Source organism: Periplaneta americana, chromosome 2 (assembly GCF_040183065.1).
Source record: "Periplaneta americana isolate PAMFEO1 chromosome 2, P.americana_PAMFEO1_priV1, whole genome shotgun sequence".
Classification (NCBI taxonomy): Eukaryota; Metazoa; Arthropoda; class Insecta; order Blattodea; family Blattidae; genus Periplaneta; species Periplaneta americana.
Window position 1 is genome coordinate 64,877,156 of NC_091118.1, and position 25,364 is coordinate 64,902,519.

At 39.0% G+C, this 25,364-nt stretch overlaps 1 long non-coding RNA gene across 1 annotated transcript in view; it reads left to right on the plus strand.

Annotated features, from left to right (window-relative positions):
• Positions 1 to 25,364, plus strand: part of LOC138695272 (uncharacterized) — a 166,369-nt gene that overhangs the window by 59,343 nt on the left and 81,662 nt on the right. The window contains exon 2 of the long non-coding RNA XR_011331109.1: positions 24,627 to 24,664. This is a non-coding gene — a long non-coding RNA (uncharacterized lncRNA). The remainder of the gene's footprint in view (positions 1 to 24,626; positions 24,665 to 25,364) is intronic.

Consider the following 25,364-nt stretch of genomic DNA (forward strand, 5'->3'; position numbering starts at 1 on the left):
ATTGTTTTTCCTCTGACACGTTAGCCTAGGTAGTGTGGTTGGTATAGCGCTGGCCTTCTGTGCTCGAGGTTGTGGGTTCGATCCCAGCCTAGGTCGATGGCATTTAAGTGTGTGTAAATGCGACAGGCTCATGTCAGTAGATTTATTGGCATGTAAAATGACTCCTGCGGGGAAAATTTCCGGCACACCGGCGACACTGATATAACCTATGCCGTTGCGAGCGTCTTTAAATAAACCATATTTTTTTTTTCCTCTGACACGTATCGTTAAGTGAGATGTACTGCCTGATAATATAGGCTATGTACATATCAGCTAGAACTTCATTCATTCATTCATTCATTCATTCATTCATTCATTCATTCATTCATTCATTCATTCATTCATTCTCCGGTCGAGGTGGGTTCCTCCAAGTGGTGACCGGGGGGTGCAATGGTGGCTCTCGTGCTCTTCTTTTCGGCCATTTTTCGTCCTATCACCAACCACTCCTCTTCGTTCTCTCTTCTTTTTCATCACTAGTTCTCTCCGCCGGCCGCCATTGCATGCGGAACGCCCACCACATCATCACAGCCATTTTCACCTCTCCATCCCCGCTGTTTTTGTTCTTGCCACGTCCGCCACCATGACGGGATTTGTTAACAATGCCTGATGAGGCTTTATTCTTCTTCCCCTTCTAATTCTTATATCTATTATTAGGTTAAGTTTCTTAGGTTTATAACTCCCGTCTCACCAGCGGGGATCTTTCCTATCTCCGTGGTCCTGTCCCACGGTTTCGAGCGCGACTTCCAACTTGTGTGGCCGACAGGCCGCCCAGCAACGAAGCAATAGTGGACCCTTCATACTGCCCTATATGCAAGTCTAGGTGCGGAGCCCGGACCAGTAGTCATGTACACTCACGTAGAGCCCCAATGGGGGCCCGGAGCGACTTAAACGTCCCGGTGACCGATTCTGCTCGCCGGGGCGGATATATCGCTCCGACGTGTTACCGCTGACGTATGGGTGTCGCAGTGTAATCAACCACAAGTCCCCTGAAGCTGCGTGCGGTCTCGGATTGCTCCGGCTTTGGGAGGGTCGGTCGGAGTTAGCCGCAGTAGTCTGGCACTTGTATTCAGTGTAGAGTGGGGAGCCACGGGCGGTTATTCCCGTGGTAGGGGCATAAAACTGCGACACGCCTCTGGTGTAAGACTTACCATTAGGTGTGTAATGACCAGTTTGAAGGGTAACTTGCATGAAGTGGTTTGCTTGGGATCGGGCTGTGGGGGGGTCCCCACGGCCGGCACAGACCGAGAAGACTTTTTTGGTGTCTTTTTCTTCCGCCCCCCCGGTGGCAGGCTGACGCCGACGGTTCCGTAGGAGTGGCCAGTTTCAAAATGGCTTCTACGCGCTCTTCTTCTCCTCCTTCAGTAAAAGCTAATAAGAAACATAAGACAGGAGAAAGTACGACTGGTGGTCATTTGACGAAAATTGCTATGGAATTGGACCCTGAGAAAGTTACTGTAAAAGTGCCGCCTCCAAAGTTTATCAGTATCACATTGGACGGAACGGAAAAAACTATGAAAGACATTAGTCCATTCTACGTGAGACGTGCGCTCGATGGACTCGTTGGAAAGGTCAGAAATGCAACTCGACTCCGCAACGGTAGTCTCCTCGTTGAGACTGCATCTGCAAAACAGAGTGAGACGCTGTTGAAAGCAAAGTTGCTGGGGTCATACCCCATCAGAGTTGAACGACACTCCTCGCTTAACACCACGCGAGGAGTTGTGCATACAGATTCTCTAGATGGTCTATCAGATGAAGAGATCCAATTAGAGCTGGCGGAACAGTCCGTGTCCAAGGCTTACCGTTTAATACGGAAGCGGGACGGACGGACTGAACCCCTGAGCACAGTCTTTCTGACCTTTGAAACGTCTCTCTTGCCAGAATATATCTTTGTTGGGTATGAGCGTGTCCCAGTGCGTGCGTATGTGCCGAACCCAATGCGGTGCTTTAGGTGCCAACGGTTCGGACATACGCAAAAACGTTGCACAAACAATATCATCTGTGCAAAGTGCGGCGGTGCAGACCATGGGGATTCCCCATGTACTGGCGCCGAGCACTGTGTGAATTGTTCTGGGGACTATGCTTCAAATTCTAAAAACTGCCCAAAGTATATGCTGGAAAAGACGATTCAAGAGCTCAGAGTCCGGGAAAATATTAGCTTCTTTGAGGCACGTAAGCGTATTTTAGATAAAGAAAAGAAGGCAACTGAAAAGTCCTATGCGTCTGTACTGCAGAGAGCAACAGAGGGAATCGATGCCACCACACAAACGCCACCTCATACGAACATACCTGGGAAGCGAATTGAGATCGCAACCCAGACATATGTAGACGCTGCTACTCAGACTGCTGAGTCAGACGACACTTGTGGACTTGACATCAGGCCTTACGTCCCTAAGAAAATTATTGCTATGACAGCAGAGAAGGATTGTAGGCCTAGTAGAACACCAGAAAGCCGCACTCCTAGTTCGGGTGGCAGGTCGAGATCACGTTCTCGATCACGTCCTCGATCAAGATCGCGATCAGGAGTGCGACGAACTGCAAGTGAGTCGCCGGAGTCGAAGACAAAGCAGTCGCAGGCAAAAGCTTCTTCCCATAGAAAGGAAAAGAAGAGAAGATCCCCTGTTAAGCCACCAACATGATATAGCTCCTCTTGATGACTGATATTGTACAGTGGAATGTGAACGGTGTACGCAGCAGATATACAGAACTACAGCAATTGATCTATCATGAAAACCCTGCTATTTTATGTCTCCAGGAGACACACCTTCGGCCCGAAAACTCCCTAAGTATCTCGGGATGCTACGTTCACCGGTACGATCACCTTGCCGGTATTCGTGCCAACGGAGGTTGTGCTCTCCTATTCCGCCAAAGTATCTTTTCCTCTGTTATCAACATCAACAGCCCACATCAATGCATAGCCGCTCGAGTCACTCTACCTTCCATCCAGTTCTCAATAGTCTCTGTATATATACCCCCAGACACACCTTTCACAGTGCATGACATTGAAGACATTTTCTCGCAGGTACCTGCTCCATATCTGGTAGTGGGGGATTTTAATGCATCCCACCACTCATGGGGCTCAAATTCCGATGATGACAGAGGAAATAAAATAGCAGAGGTATGTACCCGTCTAAATCTTGTTACCCTGAATTCAGGGGAAGCAACACATCTCTCCTTAGCTTACGGTACATACTCCATGATAGATATCTCCATTTTAGCCCAGTTTTGTCCACGCATTTCGAGTGGTCTGTGATTCACGACCTACATGGTAGTGACCACTATCCCATTCGAATGCGTATGTCCGCTTTACGTCCGGCGGAATCTCGATCTCCAAACTGGGTTCTTAAAAAGGCGGACTGGGTCGGATTTTCGGAGTCCATATCATTCGATGATAACGGACATGAAAATGTGGACTCCGTAGTAGACCATTTCTCAAATGTGGTTATAAAGTCAGCGGAATTATCTATCCCCCGGTCGTCCTGCAGGCCAAAACGCTTCTCTGTCCCCTGGTGGACGGATGCCTGCAGAGATGCAATCCGTGACCGCAAACGTGCTTTACGCCAATTTGAGCGCCATCCGACCCAAGAATATTTTGTCCAGTTTAAACGTCTTCGAGCCAAAGCTCGTCGCATTGTGTGCGATGCTAAGAAGACGTCCTGGACAAATTACGTCAGTTCATTGAAACACAACGTCCCAGCTAACACCATATGGGACAAAGTCCGTCGAATAATGGGGAAACGTAGTTCTGTAATTCCGGGCCTTCTAAACAATGGAGTAACGACCACCAGTCCAATAGACATTGCTGAAATATTTGCTACCATATTCTCACAAAAAAGCAGCTCAAATAATTACGACCCGGAATTTCTGAAAATCAAAGATACTGCAGAAAAACGAAACCTAAATTTTCAATCTGACAGCACTGAAGACTACAATGCACCGTTCACATCCGAGGAGCTGGAGGCGGCACTAGACACATCCCCTGACACCTCCCCTGGCCCTGATAACATCCATAACCGCATGCTTCGTCATCTTCCACCAGCTGGAAAATCCTTTCTTCTGTCTATGTACAATAGAATCTGGACTGAGGGTGTATTTCCATCTGCTTGGCGTTCTGCCATTGTAATTCCAGAAACCGGGAAAGGACCCTTCTTTACCTGGCAATTACAGGCCAATCTGTCTCACCAGCTGTGTGTGCAAGGTTATGGAAAAGATAAGCAAACGCCTGATGTGGGTACTCGAATCGGGAAACCGATTATCTAACATCCAATGTGGTTTTCGCAAGCGCAGATCCGCAGCAGACCATCTTGTTCGGCTGGAGACCGCCATTAGAGATGCTTTCCTCAAGAAGGAACATCTTGTGGCGGTCTTCTTTGATCTAGAAAAGGCTTACGATACCACGTGGCGTTTTGGAATTCTGCAAACCCTGTATGACTGGGGACTTCGTGGCAGTCTGCCAACGTTTATTGCGAAGTTCATGGCAGAGCGGTATTTCCGAGTTCGAGTAGGCACCACACTTTCTAACGAACATCTCCAAGAAAATGGCGTTCCGCAGGGGTCTGTATTAAGTGTTCTTCTTTTCTGCATTGCGATCAATGGCATTGCCCACTGTGTATGTAACCGAGTATCTTCTCTCTTGTACGTTGATGACTTCAGTCTATATTACAGTTCCCGATACCTCCCATCTATCGGTCGACAGTTGCAACTGGTCATCAATGTGCTATCGGAGTGGTCTCTTCGCAATGGCTTTAAATTCTCCACTCAAAAGACGCAGTGTGTCCACTTCTACAACCAACGTGGACTCCATCCACATCCTGAACTGCGTCTTAATGGAGTGGATTTGCAATATACAGACACTGCGAGGTTTTTGGGCCTTATCTTTGATTATAAATTAACGTGGGAGGCGCATATCCGTGATTTGAGAAGGCGTTGTGAAAAATCTTTAAACATTTTACGCCTTTTGTCAGGGGTTCGCTGGGGTGCAGACCGCATAGTGCTTTTACGTCTATATCGTTCTCTTATCCGTTCAAAGCTGGATTATGGCTGTTTTATCTATGGCTCAGCAAATAAATCTAAGCTACGTTTCTTAGACACTATCCATCATCATGGGATACGACTCGCTACAGGTGCCTTCCGAACGAGTAGGATAGCGAGCCTGTATTGTGAAGCGGGGGAACCATCACTGTATCGGCGACGTAATGTCCTGTTGTGCTCATATGCGGTTAAACTCCGCTCGCAGCCTGAGCACAATTCTTTCGACTCTTTCCATCATTCGTCTCTTTACGGCCGATACAGTGAAAATCCACGGAGACCTCGTCCAGCAGGTGTGCGATTCCGTGAACTGCTCTCTGAGCTCGACGTCGATCTACCATCCGTTCGCACACTAGAATACACCACCACTCCACCGTGGATTATGCGACGCCCCATGTTTGATGTAAGCCTGAGCCAAAGTTTTAAGAATTTTACACCAGCTTTTGTTTATAGACTTCGTTTTAGTGAACTTTTATCCCGATATCCAAATTATTCTTTAGTTTATACTGACGGATCCCGAGTAAATGATTGTGTTGGTTGCTCCTTCTTTGCAAATGGACAGATATTTAAATATAAACTGAGCGAATATACCAGTGTTTTTACTGCAGAATTATATGCTTTTTACAGAGTTTTATTGTTTTTAATTCGAGAACCTCGGGGCAGATACCTAATCTGCTCCGACTCTTTAAGTGCCATTCAGTCTTTGCAGTGTCTCTATTCAGAGGATCCCCTTGTGTTAAGAACTCAGGAGCTGTTCCACACACTCCTAAGCTCTGATTGCGAGATTGGAGTAGTGTGGATTCCTGGCCATGTCGGAATTCGTGGGAATGAGGCCGCAGATGCTGCAGCCAAAGATGGTGCCACGAATGGCACTCTGGTATATTGGCGCGAGAGGTGGCAAGACTTACAAAATTATTTGAAATGTAGAATATGGTGGCAATGGGAAGGAGAATGGTCTGCACAAGAGGAAAACAAATTACGAAGAATAAAGAATATTGTCCGAGTTTGGGATTCGTCCACAAGAGCGTCACGACACGAAGAAGTTTTACTCACCCGGTTGAGGATTGGTCACTGTTATCTGACACATGGCCATCTGCTACGTGGCGAGCTTCAGCCGGAGTGTGATCTATGCCATGTTCCACTTACGGTGGAACATTTTTTATTACATTGTAGAAAATATGACCGTGTCCGTCGGCAATATGGAATTCGGCCGACTCTTCGTAACGCTCTTGGAAATGATTTTAATTGTACAAATGCAGTCCTGAGATTTTTATCGAGTACTGGACTTGACAGGGTGATTTAGTTTTTGACCCGTTTTAATTATCCTCCGGACCCTTTACATCCGGAGGTTACACTTGTTATTTAGTATATAAGTTTTTTAACAAACTTGACATTCGGACCTTTTGCATCCGAGTATTTTAGAAATACGCCAGATAATTTATTTATGGTAGCATTTGTATTGTTATTTTATCTCTTTTTAAATATTAGTTAAGGTCAGATTTTTATAATGTTTTATGCATCACCCTGTTGAAACTGCATTTGTGTACCTCGTTTTAATCGTGACAACGTTTTTTAGTTCTTTAAGCATTCTGATTATTGTATAGTTTCTGTTGTGTAAAGAATTTTAGATAAGGGCGCAAATAGCCATAGATGCTGACGCGCCCTTTTTAAACCCCACTAACTAACTAACTTCATTCATTCTGATGTAGTTAAGGCCACCAGTCTTTCTCGTCTATATCACCAGAATTTAATTTTTCATATACACACATGCATAACGTGGCCTGCCGAAGTGTGTGCAACTTGAAAATGGTACAGGCAGTGTAGAAAATGAGTCACAGTCCTGCCATCTATCCCCAGTATGCGAAACCCGAATCACGCAAGTGGAAGTGGTAGGCATTAGACACACACACCACCAGAATTACAAATACAATAATATAAAAAATCGCCAACCATTAACCATCATTATTACAATCATCGTCAGTCGCTATTATCATCACTACCACCGTCATCAAATCATCAACATCACCACACCAGTCCTTGGTCTAACTGTTGGGTTCGAGGTTCGTATCTTCACGCCTGAGGATGGACATAAAACTCGTAGTTTCTCCGAGGAGGAAAATACACCTGAAGTTCCGTAATTTAGAATTACAATGTGGAAAATAATTCTCTGTGGTAGATTTTTAAAATTGGTTAATTTTAAGACGCTTCACCAACTGCGATGGTTATCTAGCGTTTGAGTGAAATGAAGGTGATAATGCCAGCGAAATTAGTCCAGGGTCCAGCGCCGAAAGTTATTCAGCATTTGCTCTTAATGGATTGAGGGGAAACTCTCGGAGAAAAAACCTTAGCCAGATAACTTGTCCCAAACTAAGATTTTACCAAGATTTTTACCGTTTCTGACCTGAATTTTTACATACCTTTTATGATTTTCCACAATTACGGATGCACAAGGCCATAGACACACCATGAGAAACAAAAAAAAACAAAGCAATCCTCTTTCTAATAACAACTGGCCAAGGAACTGGCGGGTGCTGCACTCTATCGATAAAGAACAAAACTACTTCTGAAGGTACCAAATGGAATTATTAGTCAGAGTCAGAGATTACAGAAATGTTAATGATTCCAAATGGTCTCATTCGAGCGGAAAGGGTTAACCTGGACCCGCTCGTTTCACGATCAGATATGCTATCGTTACTAAACAGCGGTGGACAATTCGATGCTGACAGGTGGGCTATCCTGCCACAGCCTTGACACAGGTGATCTCCAGAAAGTACAGCTCATGCATTTTGTCAATACACTCGCGATGTGCAGTACGGGAACAACGTTTCTGCGCTTGCCTGCCGGTCTGAAGTTGCGCTCGGGCGCGGGTTCGATCCCCGCTTGGGCTGATTACCTAGTTGGGGTTTTCCAAGGTTTTCCCCAACCGTAAGGTGAATGCCAGGTAATCTATGGCGAATCCTCGGCCTCATCTCGCTATCACCAATCTCATTGACGCTAAATAACTTAGTAGTTGATACAGCGTCTTTAAATAACCAACTAAAAAAAACCTTTATGTGGAGGGTGTAGGAGTAGAAGGGAAGGACGGGCGTGTGTCTACCGAGTTCAAGGCAAAGACTAACCCATTCCCCTATAATTCATAAGTAGACTCATCCGATCTCGTGTGCAGCACTATAGAAAGAGTGGGGGAGTGTCTCGACATAATGCATGAGCTTGTACCTGATAAACCGCAGGGCCCGGAGCCTAAATTTTATATCGGAGACCTATGCTGCCCCCAAGATTGCCCATTTTCAACTTGCAGATAGAGGGAGATGTGGAGACTATTTGTGGAATGAAAAAAGGAAACTGAAGTACTCCGAAGTAAACCTGCTGCGGGGGCCGTGTAAAAACCCTAAAGGGGGTTGCGAGATAATTTACAAAATAAGAAAAGAAATGCCTTATTAATATAGTACATTTATGTTGTAGCCTATTTAGAACTATAAACATAAACAAAGTTGAACATAAAAATATAATAATGTTTTAGTAGTTTAAAGTAAAAAATAATTTATGCGATAAATGTGCCTGCATCTCAAATACGAACTCTGTATTCTATACACACATACTGATCATTTTCAATTTCAAGATTTCTCGCTTAAATTTTGATGGGAATTATTGACTAGAAACTTATTTTGCATAAATACGAGTTTGCAAACGCTATCTAAAATTTAAGATCTTCTTTTGCAAGCGCGAGGTATATTCTACGCTTTGCGGGAAAAGGTATAGTTTCAATATTCCGGCAGTAGATGTTGTACAGCCTTAGACGTAAAAAATGACCGCTCTCCTGCAGCGTGAATTTGTCTAAGTCCACTTCTGACAGCGCCTGGTTCACACGATTGGGGAAAGGATGTTTATTTTGCACCCAATTTAGCTCTTAAATATATCTTTTGTATGGGTTATTTAGAACATTCGACCTATAAACAGACAGAAAAGAAAAAAAAACAATGGAAAAACAGAGCTGAGTCTACTATAAGAAATTTGCTCTCACGGAATCAACCGAAGTGTTCAGAAGGAGACTTTAGCTTATACAAGCCGGTCATTTTTTGTCTAAGACTGTACAGTAGTGGCAAAAAAAAACCGGACCGACCCTTGTAGCTGATTTCAGAGTCACAGATTCAAATTTTGCTAGTCACAAAACACATCCATTTTGTATAATTAATTGTAACAAAGAAATTTATTGCATTTTTTCGATTCTTACTACCTTTTGTTTCCTTACAGACGAAAAAACTTTGAGAGTTTTATGTTCATCTGGTATCAACATTACATTTTTACCTCTATTCGGCAAAGATAACTGCGTATTTTTACATTAAATAGCAGTACAGTACATACCTCTGGCTTCACTATCCATACTGAAATTACCACAGTTTGACACAATACACAGCACAGGATTCTTTTGTATCAGCTACAAGGGTCGATCCGGTTTTTTTGCCACTACTGTACATATTTCAATGAGTCGTTAATATTTTTTGTAATTTCAGCCAGTTAAGCGCAACTGTCTGAAAACGGCTTCAGTATCCATCTGTCACTGTCATAATTCTTAAGATTTTGTTCCAGAAATTACTCAAAAAGCTGTTGTTTAAAGTTGTGCCAACTTAATTGCATGTCCACACATGTCGCATCATATGTAGCTAAATTTTCCATCACTTTTTAATACACTGGAATGAATCAAATTTATTTTGGCAAGTGATTACTAAAACTCAGGTTTCTTTATAAATACGTTGGTTTTATCCCTGCCTGTTATCATGTTAACATATTGGTCTTGCAAACTAATATTCGAAGTGTTTAAGTGTTCGAAATATACATCATCAAGGAAGGTCAGTCTAAGAAGCCAAAGAGGATTTGAAAATAGGTTTATATATTCCTCTAGGTACCGATACCTCATGCTTTTTAGCATAATATTAAACAAAAAACATTAAAACATTTTGCTATTTCTCTTGCCCCTAAACGCAAACTGTGACGTTGCACAGAAGCAGAGATTTAATAAAAGATCTGTACAGATATGGAGCGGTAATGTTTTTGAACGGATGATAAAGTATGTTATCTCAGGTCGGCATATCGCACGCATAGGTCTCGAGGTTAGCTTCCCCTAGCCCCACTTCTCCGCTCTCCGAAGTAGCTACTAAACGTGGCCCTACAATACATTAGAAGTTGGGTGGCATCCACTGGTTTTGAATAAAATTATCGTTGTTTTAGGTTTTACAGAGATTCTTATTGTTTTGAATGGGATTAAGTACTGGTAGACCTACGGTAGTGGGGGTTGCTAACAAATTTCTCACCCAAAAGTGGGTTGTCTCTTCAAAAAATTTTGGAACCACTTCATTAGATTAATGGAGAAAATTCATTACTTCATCGGAAATCGAACCCACGACCTTCCGCTTTACACAGACACTAAATACTCAGCATTTAATTTTTGTAGCTCGTGTGTTGAAAGTTCACGCCTACAGTACATATTCGTAATAACATCAGTTAATTTTATTGGCATATTTGTGTAGGATATTTTAGTATCATTTTGTGTACCAAGGTAACGGGAAACAAGCATAGAAATGAGGGAATCTTGAATGCATTGTCTTAAGCTTATTTACACGCTTGAGTCACAGCGTGCTGAACTTGGCCGCGAGGAGCAGCTGATCTCTGCGCGTATGACTCACGTTTCTGGAATCAGTGTAGGCCATGCGCAGGTGATCTATGTGTCCGTGCAGCCCACACGCTATGAGTGTCGAGCTACTGAACTCTGCATCTTTTGAATTTGTGACGGACAAGCATTATACAGGACGGAATTATAAAATTCACCCTTGAAAAGATGTATTTAAAGTAGGAAATACATGACCAATAAATTATTCAAAAAGAAAATATACATTAGAACAATCGCTAGCAGCTTAAGACACTCTACCTTCAAGCCAATTATGGGAAGATTTAAGGCTAGTCCACAATAAACCGGGAACGGAAACGACAACGGCAACGGAAATATTGTTAAAATAAATGCATTCAAATGTGAGCATTCACAATTAACGAGAAGCTTGCCGGAGCCCGGGAGCGGAAATGTGAAGGTTTATTTGTGAATGCTCACATTTATTTTAACAATATTTCCGTTCTCGTTCTCGTTTCCGTTCCCGGTTTATTGTAGACCATCCTTTACAGAACAATGGGATAAACTAAACTGTTACTAGTGTTACTACCATAAAACTGTATTGACAATATTGTATCAAGAGTGAAAGTTAGCAAATATCTCTGAGGAGAATTTCCAATTACAAAAGGTTTACAACAACCGCGCTCGTGGCGGAGTGATTAGCCTCTCCGTCTTTCACCGTGGCGACTCGGATTCGATTGCCGTCTGGGTCATGATGAAATTTGAGGTGGACAAAGCGGGCGCAAGGGGTTTTCTCGGGGTTCTACCAGTTCACCTCGCGATTATCATCAATCTACCAACTTACTGTCATGCTTTCTCATTCAATCGCTTCGTCAGACATCTATAGTTTACTTGGAAATTATATAAAAAAGAAGTTCTTTGTCTAACCAAAAATATGAATTACCCAACAAATTTAATTTATACAGATTTTAAAGTATTAACTATTGAAGAAATTAATGAATATAGTTTACTAACTTACTACCACAGAAATCAAATAAAACAAATCTAATCGACATGAATATCGTACTCGAAGAAAAAAGTCTACTTTTCCATTAATTGAGCCTAAATGTCATACAAGTGGAGCTCTTAAACATGATGCTAGTTTCGGCCCAAGGCTTTATAATAAAATTACAAACAATCTTCCAAATTTGAAATATTTTAAAATTGAACCTTTTAAAAAATAAATTTATAAAATTATTCTGGTATATAATATTAACAAATGTGTGTATTTTTTTACTTTTTATTTCTGTCGACTATATTCATGGCTTCTGTCTGATTGTCGATTTATATTAAATCTGTTTTTTTCTCTCTTTCTCTCTTCTTTTTTTGCTCTTGTGTGTTATTTATTGGTTTGAATTAAGTTACTTACTGTATTTAGTAAAATGTCCTTGTAAATTTTATGTTATATTATTGACTAAGATCACACCGTACACGAGCCTGGCTCTTACGGTAGTGGCTGGAAACATTTTTGTTTTATAATTTTAATTTGTACTCACTAGCTAGCTAGTTAAATAAATAAATAAATAAATAAATAGCTTATCAATTTTGGCTGACAACGATTTGAATTAATTTTATAACGTCCCCAGTTCTATGAGTATAAAATTGTCGGGTTTCAAATGTCTGTTGCAAGACAAGTGATGCCTCAGTTACAGATCTCTGTGTGAACATGCCATAATACCTCTCCAGGTGATGTTATCTCTTAATTAACTGATTCAGGATCTATACGAGAAGTGTTAGGTTTAAAAAATGTGTATGTACTTCAGGTCCTATTAGATTTTGATGTTTTGTTCACTGCAACTTAGAATTTCATTTCATTTAGTGTTCTGTCCGAGGGCAGGTCTTTCACTGCAAACCAAGCTTTCTCCAATCTTTCCTATTTTCTACCTTCCTCTTCGTCTCCTCATATGATCCATATATCTTAATGTCATCTACCATCTGATATCTTCTTCTGTCCCGAACTCTTCTCTCCTTCACCATTCCTTCAAGTGCATCCTTCAGTAGGCAGTTTATTCTCAGCAGTGACCCAACCAATTCCTTTTCCTCTTCCTAAACAGTTTCAGCATCATTCTTTCTTTATCTACTCTTTCCATCACAGCTTCATTTCTTATTCTGTCTGTCCCCATGTTTGCAGTTTTTCTTGGAAAAGATACGTTAAGGTAGCTTCCCGTTGCTTTCCGCACACCAGTCTCTCATTCGCATCTTAAAAAGATCGTAAGGGGCTCCAGCGTGGAGGTGAGGAGAGTGGATTTGACTGATTAGGCCTTCCGGATTTCAACGAAATCCACCGCAAGGGTTAAATAGTATTAAATTTAAAAAGTTATGTATGGATTTTATAAACAATGAAAAATTGTAAATTTAAATTTATATATTCTTAATGGGTAGTAGACATAAGACAAATTGTATTATATACTTCTTAATTTCAATTCAGGAATCCGCCCCTGAGCACGAGTTCTACTCTATCAGGAGCGAGCTAAAGTTTTTCTGCAAATCAAGCTTTCAGGTGTAATTCCCTGTAAAGTTGATTTGAATAGTTTCGAGGGAAAAATTGTTCCGGGGTCAGGTATCGAACCCGGGACCTTTGGTTAAACGTACCAACGCTCTACCAACTGAGCTACCCGGGAACTCTATCCAAAAGTTTTTCTGTTTATATTATATTTTATGTTGCAATTATTAGCAAAATAAATAAATAAATAAATAAATAAATAAATAAATAAATAAATAAATAAATAAATAAATAAATAAATAAATAAATAAATAAATAAATAAATAAATAAGTACCTAACTTGTATTAAATGTGACTAAACACTGGGCTTTATTTATCAAATCATTACTGTTTGATAGAGCATGCCCAGTGTGCCTCTTCGCTCGCGGACATGTCGAGAATATTGCGAAGCTGTTTTATAAATCCTCGACACTTAAGGAGGATCGCGTGCGCAGGTGGTGCCATTTACAATTAAAAGCAACGCACCACCTGCACATCCTCCACGTCTACACTACTGTCTGGAGCGCCTGGCGAGGTGGCTTCCCGCACAGCTCAGTTGACTTGAAACCAGCACAGTGCGCAGTGGGACAGTTGGCCGCCTTTCATTGCATCTCTTCCATTCTCAACATATTCTTCAGCAACCTTTCCTTTGGGACCTTTTATTCGAGTTTGATCTGCTCTATGCGAACGGCTCTATTTTAAACTTTCCGTTTGGTTTTTTATTTTCTATTTATAAAAATTGTGCATGATCTTTGTTTTGCCATTTATTGTTTTCGTTCTTCAAATACTGTTCCCATGTTTTCTTTACATTGTTTTCATGTCTTTTTCTTTTCTTTCAGTTTTGTAAAATTCTGTTTTTGTTTTAATGTGTATTTATGTTTTGTATCCTTTTGTTTTCTCTTCGTTTCCATTTATTTGAACTTATTTGTTTTCTTACTATCACGCTGGTCTTCTTTATGTCTGTTTTTAATATTCCGTTCTTATATTTACAATTTTGTTTTTTTTTTTTTTATATTTCTTACTTGTTTTGTCTTCCTTCTCTTTAGTTGAGTTTCTTTTTATTCTCCATTTAAGCTTTTAATCCCTTTTCCTTTTTAATTCTCCTTTCGTTAGTATTTTTTGTATTTCCCAGATTTTCTTTTGCTTTTTTTCGTTTCCTTTTCCCTTGTGTTGTTTTGCCTTTTTAATTCTTCTTTTTTCCTTGTTACTTTCTGTACTTCACTTATTTTCATAATTTTCCTTCTTATTTTCATTTTCCCTTATGTTCTCTACTTATTTTCTAATTTCTTCCGTCTTTTTATTTTCGCGGATTTCTTTTAAATTTACCGGATTTCTTTTTTTTTTTTTATTTTCCGAAATCCCTTCTAAATTTTCCTGAATTTTATTAACATTTCTCTGTTTTCTGCTTAATTTTCCGATTTTTTTCTTTTACATTTTCGATTTTGCTTTGTATTTTCTGGGGTTCACTTTATATTTTCCACGATTTAATTTTTAATTTCTTCGCTTGTATTTTAATTTCATTCGTTTTCTTTCAAATTTCTCTGTTTTCCTTTTCGATTTCCCCGTCTCCTATTTTTATTTTCCCCGTTTTACTTTTATTAATTTTCCGGTTGTCTTTCTCCTTTTTATTTTCTCGGTTTTCCTTCTTAATTTATCGGTTCTCCTTTTTGTTTTGTCGGTTTTCCGTTTTATCTCGTCATTTTTTATTTTTATTTTCTCGACTTTCCTGTCTATTTTATCGGTTCTCTTTTTTAATTTCTCGATTTTATTTTTATTTTCTCGGTTTTCTTTCTATGTGATCGTTTTTCCTTTTTATTTTCTCAGTTTTCCTTTTTTATATTCCCGATTTTCCTTTTGTCGGTTTTGCTTTTATTTTCTCGGTTTTTATTTTTATTTTCTCGATTTAGCTTTTTATCTTCCTGGTTTTGCTTTTTTTTTCGGTCTTTGCTTTTCATTTTGCCAGTCTTTCGTTTATGTTTTCTCGCTTTTTTCTCCACATAACCTAGCTTTTTGCTTTATATTTTCTCGATCTTTATTTTTAGATTTCTCTTTTGTATCCATAGTTTTTCTTTTTAGTTTCCTGTTTTTTATTTTCTTCTTCTATTTTTTTTTTCGTTTTTTTTTCGCGCAATTTTTTTATTTTCTTGTCTTTCCTTTTATTTTTTCGTTCTATTCCCTTTATTGCCTCATTCTTTTTCTTTTATTGTCTCGTCCTTTTTATTTTCTTGTTTCCTCTATTTATTTTGTAGCTTTTTCTTTTTATTTCTTCAGTTTTATAGCCGAATTATATATTTATTTCCCAAAATTGATATATAATTCCGTTTTAACCAGCACACTGCGAGGTTGTCAGATCTCGCTGTTACATGTCTGTCATTTTCTTAGAGATCAGGAGACAAAATCTGGTATTAAAATGTTCTGTACTCGTAACATAATAACCCCCTTTGAATACCTGGGCACCTCTGTTTATGATGCTGATTGTGTTCATCACAGTGAGTCATTGTTTGCGCCCCCACGAGTTGCCATAGCAACCGCAAGGTTAGCAGGAAGTGGCTCTCCCGCGCGCTAAAATTGTTTTCTTTGTGGTATCATTACAACGGGGAGTGGGATGGGTCTCAAATTTCTAGACATTCTTCGGTCTCTAACGGTGCAAATCAAACAACGACTTTCGTTTATAAATCGTGTTTTCGAGTATCACTGCTGAAACATAGTTAATTTGTCCCATAAAATCGTGATTGTTTGCATGTTTGAACTCTAAAGGCTGGTTCACAATAAACCGGGAACGGAAACGACAACGAGAACGGAAATAATGTTAAATACATCTATTTTAACAATATTTCCGTTCTCGTTGTCTTTCCGTTCCCGGTTTATTGTGAACTAGCCTTAAATTGTGTCCCGCACGAAGTGGGGAAGATGAATCGTCAAGTTTAAGATTTTTTGTAAATTGGTAAAAGATTAATAATGATATTAGAGCTTAAGAATAAAGGGGATATGTTTTTGCTTTTTACACAGAATAAATAATGTGTGTATATTACAATGTATTGTTTCTCTGATTTAACGTCAAATGTAAAATGAATAATATGTTACGGAAGTAACAGTGAGTTACGTCATTATTTTGACGTCACTTTCTTAGCAATGGATCATTCATATGAAGCACAATAATTTCATTGCGATTACGTGTAGAGATGTTAGGATATACGTTAAATAAGGAAGTAAAAGAAACATAATCATTAAAAATGCAACACATGAAAATTGCAAAGAGTGGAAAGTAATAATAATCAAAATGGAACAGTACTAATGTTTGCACTAGTTTTTTTTTTTTTAGTGCCGAGAGAAATTTTTGAATGCTGTTTCAGGAATGAAGTGTAGAAAACATTTTCTTGATAATATGAACTACTTGGATGTTCAAATTTAAACGCGTGTCGAAGTAAACTCCAGGTCCTGTGCATAGACATTTCGCTAGCCCGTGCTACAAGCGTGCTAAACTAGCCCCGGCTATCGAGTGATTACTTGTATAGGATTCATATCATATCATATCATGTAATATCGCTAACACTGGATTATGAAAACGAAAAACGTTAGTTCGCTGATCATCCACCGGAAGCCCGCGCTAAGAATGTCTATGAATATGGCCCCAAGATTTTTAACACAGGAAACAATAATCTGTTGAAATTTGTCTTTGTAGATCTTATTTCATATGTATCTCATTAAAATAATCACGTTTTATGTTGACGATTCCCTTTTTACCGGATATTGTATATAAAGAATATATGCTCCTCCTTATTTAGGAAAACTACATAGCTGTAGTCGGGCCGTTTTTTCGTCATCACGATGTTAGAAACGTATTTCAGTTAACATCTCAATGATTTTTTGGCAGCATTACAACACGTGGTTTATATGTCGTGCAATGAGAAAGTAGATTATGTAGCGATATAAAAATAGTAGGTTGATTTTGAAGCCGTAATGAAACACTTGCGAATAAATACTCAGCTTTTGTACAATTTGTATAATTTTTTTACAGTAATATGTTTCAGTCTTGAAAGTTATCATACTATCCATGAACGAGTTCACTCCAGTAGTGCTAGTAAATGAATAATGATGCTATTAGCTTTGACACCCCTGATTGCTGTTGTCCACAGATGTTGGTCCCTGCTTACGATGTAAATTGAACTCTTCGTCACGTGACCAGTCATTCATCGCCTCGACCTTGCCCACAAGCAGTCGCGACACTCAAGGCCCGTGCAGCAGTGTCGGTCCCTTGCTCGATATTGAGAGCGAAACGGTAAATATATACGAAATTTGTTTAAAGTGCGGTTCTCAGCCACTTAATAAATCGTAGAGCTCACGTCGAGTAACGTCCAAGCTCTGAAATAAAACTTTCTCCTCTGGAAGTAATTTTGGACAGTATTTGTGAGTTTCATAGTTGAGCGGATCTTCGACTACTGCCGTTAATTCGTTTCAAAAATACCGAGACGATTTTTAGTATCCAAACGACGATAATCGATTCATTTTTGTTGATTAATTAACGATATTATTTAGCTGGATGGAATTGGTGATAGCAAGATGTTAATTGACATAGTGAAGCCGAGCATTCGCCAAGATTACCTGACATTCGCCCTACGGTTGGGCGAAAGCCTCGGAAAAAATCCAACCAAGTAACCAACTCAAGCGGAAATCGAAACCACGCCCGAGGGCTGTTCCGAATTTGCAGTCAAATGCTCTTGCCGCTCTCAAACCTACGCTGATGGCACTCTAATCATTTGAACTCATATTACAGCGACAATAAATTAATTACGAAAATAAAATTTAGCTACATTCTTAATTTCATTCTTATCTTAAAACCATCACATTGATTTAAAATAATAATAATAATAATAATAATAATAATAATATTAATAATAATAATATTAATAATAATAATAATAATAATAAATATTCAGGATGATTCACGAGGATTTACCGTCCTTTACGAAGCTTATTTCTGAAAAAATTTTGAGTAAAAAATGTCATATAAACATAGTTCCTATTCTCACTATTTTCTGTTACAATAATTTAAAGTTGTTTGTAAAATACTTTTTCTCTTTCGTTTGAAGGTAAAAGAATAATACAAACAGACAATGAACCATTCAGAAGTGTCATTTCTTTAATTGGCAAGTATTATGAAGCTAAAAATGTGCTGTGAACTCCTTAGTTGCATCGTACAGACATCTTTTTCTATTTTTAACTAGAAAATTACATTATTCTTACACACTTATCATAACAATTATTACAAATCACGCCACTTTCATCGACTTAACTATTTGCAGTTCAATTTTGCATCTTAATTTGCAGTCTTGAAGAGTTTACAACACATTTTAAAAAATGTCGCCGTCCTCTTGAGCGCACTTGGCCGCACGCTTGTGAACGGCACTCGTCGCTCTACGTAACTGCATACGGCTATCTTTGATTTCCGTAGCACTCGCGCTAACTGCTGACTGCACGCTGGTCAAGATCACGCGTTCACAGCAATGCGTTCCAATAACGAAACGTAACTCTGTAAATATTGAGAATAGGACCCATGTTTATATGACATTTTTTGCTCAGAATGTCTTCTGAAATAAGCTCCGTAAAGGATTGTAAATCCTCGTGAATCACTCTATATGTCTAAATTCATTACCTTTCTTTTAAGATAAAAAAACTCAGTAAATGCAGTAAAATCAATTGAATATTGAAACGCGTTTCAATGGAACGTAGGGTTTATTTACGGTTTTGACATTGAAATTAACTTCTAACACACTCTTAAGTGCCTCCGCCACAAGGACAAATGGGCCTGCGTAAAGAAACACTAGGTCACGTGACTTTTTATTCGAGATTGTATGGATGTTAGCCATGTAGGAAAAATGTACCGGTGCCGGGTGCATAATCCAGCTAAAACGATGATTAATAGATTTTCAATTACTATTTCAATCATGTACTTCAATGAAGTGTCAGAATTCGTTGAATCCCAAACAATAAGAGTCGTCTGTTATTGCAGAATTTTAGTTTTAAATAAACTATTTTGTTTTATCGGTACTGCTTGGCAATTGTTTCTTCGTACATGGACAATAATAATAATAATAATAATAATAATAATAATAATAATAATAATAATAATAATAATAATAATAGTAATAATCATCATCATTATCATCCACTTTAAGGTTTAGGCCTCTTGGCCTATTCCGTCTTCAAGAGAATAGAAGTTGGTCTCTCCATCTCATTAAAGGTCTATCTCTACTTCGAAGTCCGGTTGGATTGCGTGAGTCCCTAGCGTTGTTCGTCATATTTTTATCAGTCCGGCTATCCTCTTAGCTGTGAATGATAGTTTTAACACAAACAAGCACAAAGAACAACAAAAGGGAATACAAGGAGGCATAAGGACTAACAAGGAGAACAAGGGTAATGCAGTGAGAACAAGGGGAAGACAAGACTAAGGGGTATGTAAGGCTAAGAAAAATAAGAAAGTGGATGGAAGGATAAAATGGAAATGCAAGAATGAGAAAGGGGATGAAAGGATAACAAGGGAAATGTAAAGATAACAAAGGGAAGACAAGAAGAACAAAGAGAATGGAAGGATAACAAGGGAAATACTAGGATAACAAGGTTAATAGAGAATAGCAAGGAGAACAAGAGAAAGATAAGGCGAACAAGAGAAAGATAAGGCGAAGAAGAGAAAGATAAGGCGAAGAGAAAGATAAGGCGAACAAGAGAAAGATAAGGAGAACAAGGGGAAGACGAGGAGAACAAGGGATATACGAGGAGAACAAGAGGAATACAATAATAACAAGAGAAATAGAAATGGGTGAAGGAGAAAGTAAGGGGAACAAGGAGAATACAAGGAGAACAAGAAACATTCCAGGTGACCATACAAAGAGACGAAATGGAATACAAGGAGACGAAAGGAATGCAAGAAGAACAAGAGGAAGGCAAGGAGGACAAGAGGAATGCAGGGAAACGAAAAGAAATGCAATAAAAACAAGGGGGATGCAGGAATAGCAATGGGAATACAGGGAGAACAAGGGGAATGCAAGGAGAACAAGATGAAGACAAGGAGAATAAGGGGAAGATAAGGAGAGCAAGGAGAAGACAAGGAGAACAAGGGGAAGATAAGGAGAACAAGAGGAATGGATGGGAACGAAGAGAATGCAAGGAAAACAAGTAGAATGCAGGGTTAGCAAGGCGAATAAAGGAGAATAATGGGAATGGAAAGAGAATAAGAGGAAGGCAAGGAGAACAAGGGAAAGACAAAGAAAGCAAGAAGAATAAAAGAATGATAGAACAAAGAAAAATGAGATGAAGGGGAATACAAGGAGAACGCTGGGAGTATAAGAACAAGGGACGGTTTTATTTTTATGTGACTCTCAATTCCTAAGTCACCTCTCCATATCTAGTTAGGAGAAAGATGTATTTCCAGGGTGCGAATTAACGGGGGGTTGGGTGGATTTCCCCCCTGCTGGAAAGTTATGCCCCTCTCATAAATTCATATTAACATCCCTGCCAGGAGGGATAACTTCTACCCTCCCTCACAAAATATAATTGTTTGAATACGAATATACTTTATAATATTTATATATTTGCTATAGTGTGCTACAGAAGGCAAAATTGGATTGCTATCTGTACAGCGAGTCATATGCTACAATCGATACCTCTTCTAAGATAAAGTTACAGATTTTATTGGACTATAGGATTACATGCATTTGGAAGGAGTTGTAAAAACCTTAAGTGAAGACGAAAATATCTCATTGGTGTTAATTTGCAAATGAGGATGTGACGGATTACAGCAAACTCAATATTAACAGAGATTTCAGAATTATATGATCCCGACACAAATATTTCTCAGAATTCTTTTATACCACTTCATCTAATTTGTAGTAAAATAAAAAAGTTGGTCTGGTAGAAACCTACTCCTTCGTCATGTTATTTTCGCGCTAATAGAATAAGATTAGTCAAAGAATCTACTGACATAACAAATGAAATTTTCTGATGAACCATGGCTCTCATGACGATGAGATAATAATTGAATGGCTTGAAATGGTAGAAATAATATTTTTCTTCATAAGAAGTATTTCATATCGCTTAAAATGCAATAAATTAAAGAGACAGCACGTTTAGACTCAACCCAACAAGCTGACAACAATCAATAACTTAGGAATATTACACATCTTAGCTTGAACATGCTCATGGATATAATTATTATTATAATCAAGATGCAAGACAAGCAAATCAGTGCGACCAAGCGTTGAACCATATCGAATAAGGATAATAATTTTATGTGTGGTATTCTCTATCTAGGATTCTATCCCCCGCTCATCAGAAATCTTAATTCGCACTCTGTGTATTTCTACGTGAAAAGAAAAAGGATGGACGTAGATGACGCAAGGAAAACGTAAATAAGCTAATTAAGAAAATACAAGTTAATGAGGTGATGTAAAATAAAAAAAAAAACATCGTAGGAAGGGAAAGAAAAAATAACTTAATTAATGAATGAAAAAAAAAGACTTAAAACGATAAGGAATAAATCATGAATACCGGAAGAGTGAAAGGGAAGATCGAAGAGGACATACAGAGAAGGAACATAAAAAATAATGAAAGCAAAATATTTGTAGTAAAAGAAACGTGGCAAAAGCAGAGGTAAATAATCAGAAAAAGAAATGAAACGAGGAATACCACGTGTATAAGAATTAAAAGCAAGTACATAAATATCGAACAGACGTGAAGGATGGAAGGGAAGGACAAAGAAAAAACCGCTGTGAACTAAGTGTGCGTGCATTGTGGGGTGCAGCGAGGTGGTCACACGTCGCCAGGTACATCCAACGCGGAAGCGCCGCACTGCGTAGGCTACTGCGGGCGAGTCCTCTGTCTTACCGCAATTGTCGCGATTGCGTAGCTCTGAGTATGTCGTCCTCGGATCGATCTTCACAAATCCCTTGTCCTCTTACGAAGGTGAGGTTATAATTGGCGTAGTAGATTAGCGACCTACGTTCAGTTTTGCAGAAGTATAGGCCTACGTTGGAATTCAAGGACATTTGGGTTCACGTGCAAATTATTCCCTTATGGAGGTTCAAATCGATGTATTGAATAACAATTATTTTAATAAAGAATGTCCGAATGAGTTTGTGACTGGATTAACGTATAATTTTGTAATTAGGTGAACAAATGGATTGGTGACTACGTAGACAAATGGGTTGCTAACTGGGTGGAAGAATGGGGTAGTATCTGGATGAACGAATGGATGGGTTGCTGACTGCGTGAACGAATGGGTTGGGGACTAAGTGAACAAACAGGCTAATAACTGGATAGACTGCGTGAACAAATGGATTGGGAACTAGGCGAACAAATGGGCTAGTAACTGGATGGATGAGTATGTGGGTGACTGCGTAAACGAATGGGTTGGGGACTAGGCGAACAAATAGGCTAATAACTGGATGGACGAATGGGTGGGTGACTGCGTGAACAAATGGATTGGGAACTAGGCGAACAAATGGGCTAGTAACTGGATGGACGAATAGGTGGGTGACTGCGTGAACGAATGGGTTGGGGACTAGGTGAACAAATAGGCTAATAACTGGATGGACGAATGGGTGGGTGACTGTGTAAACGAATGGATTGGGGACTAGGCGAACAAATGGGCTAATAACTGGATGGACGAATGGGTGGGTGACTGCGTAAACGAATGGGTTGGGGACTAGGCGAACAAATGGGCTAGTAACTGGATGGACGAATGTGTTGGAAAGTAAATGAACAGCCAGCAGTTGGAAATACCTTGATTACATCAATGGAGAAAGTCCATGACCCCATAGAGCAGTGGTCGGCAAAGATTACGTCATATAAAGTTACAGACCGCAAAATACAACAAAGGGGAAGGTGAAAGGTACAAGAGGAGAAGGCGGGTAACATCTTTACTATTCCAAGTTTTCAGTGCGCAGAGACGAACAGTGAACATATCCAAACTCCTTAACTTTGAAAAAGTGATGGCTAAGGGGAGGGAGATCATACTTTAACAGCGTTACTTACGTCTGTAGCTTGAAAGGGGCGTTAATTAATAATTATCATGTAGGAGGTTCATTAAATTCATATTACAGCGGCAATAAATTAATTCCGAAAATAAAATAGCTACATTCTTAATATTATTCTTACCTTAACTCCATCACGTGGTAGTCTGATCGATCGCATATACACGTAGCATATGTGGAAAGTGATTCTACTGAATTTCTGCGTTAGTTACAAGCAATGAATGGACAAAATGTTATCTCACGGCCTCCTTGCTACAGAATACTACCCGAATAGCTTTTTGATGGCAACAGAATGAATCTAGTAGGCTGTGATCGGAAACGAGAACAAAGTTGAAACTTGGCCAACTCTCTGTTCCTGTTCCCGGGCTCCGGCAAACTTCTCGTTAATTGTGAATGCTCACATTTAAATATATTTATTTAAAAAATTTTCCCTTCTCATTCTCGTTGTCGTTTCCGTCCCCGGTTTATTGTGAACCCAGCCTTAACTTGACCCACTCGGTAATAAAGGTCCACTTTTGTATGTCGTTATATAATATATTACTATTAATTCACTGCTGTGAATAAAGCTATTGTTTAGATTGCTAAGGACGATGAAATAAAGACCAGTATAGATAGCAGTCATGGTCATAGATAAATTGACTTTTCGAACTTGAATTCTCTTCACCTTAATATTGGCTCCGAAAAGATAAAACAACAAGAATATGAAGCGTATGTACAAGTATTGAAGTAATTGAATCCGAATAAAAAACGGAAGTGACTCTCAGAAAATATAATCAGTTGTGCAAGTGTTGAAGATCATAGCTGACAGGCTTGCCATCGATAAAATAAATTCGATTTGACGCGTGCGCCCTGAATGGCATCTATTGTGGTAGGTTAAATATTTGCGTTGTGACTTATCATGTATTATTTTGTCTGAGATAGTGGGGATGCAAATGAAGAGTACACGGGAAAAACGAACAATGTCACAATGCTGTTAAGGGTGATGTCATTATCTAATTCACTGTATTACTACAAACTTTTGTGTTATTTTACCAAAAGTGGTAAAAGAGAATTAAAACCACGGGTGCATTCATCATTTCCTTCATTTCAAGTAGAAACACCAATAAATTTAGCAGTAATATACCGAAATAGATCAATATCTCGACCTTAATGGAAATGTGACATTGTTCGTTTTTCCCGTGTACCCTTCAAATGTTACGTACATTTTCCTTTCTACTAAAGTATAACGTTTTCCTTATTTTTAGACAGATGTTTTGAACATGTTTCGGTTTTCAGTAAAAATGAATATAAAATTTCCTCGAAGAATTGAGTTAGAGTGGCAGTGCGCTACATCTAACAGGATCTATAAAACGTGTATAATTACACGTCTTAAATCCTGTTTCTTTTGTTTCAGATAGCACTCCAGTGACGTCACCTGTGTGTCACTCAGCCGTGAGTAATCATTAAAATGTTGTAACTGTTAACTGGGTTTGTGTTGTCATGGGCACAGTATTGCTGAGAGATCATTACAAAGGTTTGGAGTTAGTCATCTTACAAGAGAACCGTCCCAGGTCATGTTGCTTGGATTTAATGGAAATGCATATATTTAAGCTAATTTTCGTTTGTTAAGAAGCGAGGTAGTACTGTTCGTTTCGCGTTTTCCTCGTTTACGAAATATATTGACTTGAAAATCATTGCTTCTTGCACGCTCTCGGATCCTCATAGGCCCAAGACACCACATTTATGCTGTAATCAGTTTTTTCTCTTAACTCGCTCTCTTTTATGAAATATTAATACTGGAGATTTTTATATAATGTTTTATTAATGTTGGTTCATTATAAGTAACTTATTGTTGGTAATTTTATTTTTTCATTTGTTACTCCACTAGCCTTTTTGAAATTCAATAAGCTTAACTCGGTAACTATTTCCTCTAGAAGACTGTGGTTTGCCTTTAATTATGGTGAAAATTACCCTACATACTTTGGAAGCTTTTGTTGCTATGATGTAACTTTCTATTTGGTATTTAACGCGATAACAACTCATGGGCGTTTCAACATTTGTAAAATATGATGTCTTTGATTGTGATTTCTGAAAAACTTCGTTTTCTTGCACTAGTTTTACATTTTCTCGGGAACTTCTTAAGATAGAACTT